We start from the raw sequence: 1,472 nt of genomic DNA on the forward strand, positions 1-1,472 counted from the left end.
TTGTTTTGAGATCGAGAATTGTTACCCATGTAATTTAACTTCTCATTGTCCATGTTGTGGCCATAAGGTTGGTATTCTGAACTGCTTGATTCACCTCCACTTGCTTCGTATTGCATTACTGGGTGAACCTGTGAAGAACTAAGAAAACCATCAATTTTCTTATTCAAGAGTTCTGCCTGATTAGAGAGCATGGTGACTGACTCAACGTTATAAACACCGGCTATTTTTGTTGGCTTTATCCTTATGACTTTCCACTGATAGTTATTCTGTGGCATCTCCTCTATAAATTCGTAAGCCACCTCAGATGTCTTATTATTGATAGTTTCTCCAACGGCTGCATCAATCAGCTGCCGAGTCGAAGGATTTAGGCCATTATGAAAAGTTTGAACCTGTAGCCAGAGTGGTAACCCATGGTGAGGGCATCGTCTCAAGAGATCCTTGTATCTCTCCCATGCATCGTAGAGTGTCTCTAAATCCATCAACACAAAAGAAGAGATATCATTACGTAACTTAGCTGTTTTAGCCGGCGAAAAGTATTTTAATAGAAACTTTTCAGTCATTTGTTCCCAAGTAGTAATTGACCCTCTTGGTAACGAGTTCAACCATTGTTTAGCCTTATTCCTTAACAAAAAAGGAAACAACCGAAGGATAATGGCGTCATCAGAAACGCCATTAATTTTAAAGGTATCGCAAAATTCTAGGAAATTTGCCAAGTGAGAGTTGGGATCCTTGTCCTGCAAACCATCAAACTGAACAAACTTCTGTATCATTTGAATTGTGTTAGGTTTCAGTTCAAAATTATTTGTAGCAATAGCAGGTCTAACTATACTTGACTCAGTTCCTGTTAAATTAGGTTTAGCATAATCATACATAGTGCGCAGAGCAGGATTTTGATTAACAACAATTGCAGGAGGTAGCGGATTTTCTTGGTTTTCAGCCATCTCCTCGGTTGTGGTTTGAATATTGTCCTCTTGCTCGTGCTTTGTGTATCTTAAGCTTAGCAATATTTCTCTTTGGTTTCTGCGAACTGCACGATTGATCTCACTGTCAAAAAGTAATGGTCCTGATGGGTTTCTTCTAGTCATAAACTATAAGAACCTGCCAGAAAAAGGGAAAAAGAAAAATTAGTAGTAAAAATTAGAATAAAATTTAAAATGCAGTAAAAGTAAATGGCTAAAGTAATAAAAATCGAGTGTTCCTAATATCTTAGTTCCCCAACAACGGCGTCAAAAACTTGATATGTGATATTCGTGACAGGATTTAAATATTTATAATGAATCGTTCTTGAAACTAACTATTATCACGATGAACGAGAGTGTACCTATCGAACAGTAGTATAGCTTTAGCAAGATTGAATTATCGAACCTAAAGGAACAAATAGTATCACTTTCTTTTTATTATCTAGCCTAAAAAATAAAAAGGTTTTGTTTATCTAACTAATTAACTAAACTAAGAAATCAAAGAAAAGAAAT

At 36.0% G+C, this 1,472-nt stretch overlaps 1 non-coding gene across 1 annotated transcript; it reads left to right on the plus strand.

The window, feature by feature from the left end:
* Positions 1-405: 405 nt before the first annotated feature.
* LOC128282228 (small nucleolar RNA R71) lies at positions 406-512 on the plus strand. The gene has a single exon (XR_008272437.1). It is a non-coding gene; the product is annotated as a small nucleolar RNA R71 (small nucleolar RNA).
* The last annotated feature ends 960 nt before the right edge of the window (positions 513-1,472 follow it).

This window comes from Gossypium arboreum, chromosome 1 (assembly GCF_025698485.1).
Source record: "Gossypium arboreum isolate Shixiya-1 chromosome 1, ASM2569848v2, whole genome shotgun sequence".
Classification (NCBI taxonomy): Eukaryota; Viridiplantae; Streptophyta; class Magnoliopsida; order Malvales; family Malvaceae; genus Gossypium; species Gossypium arboreum.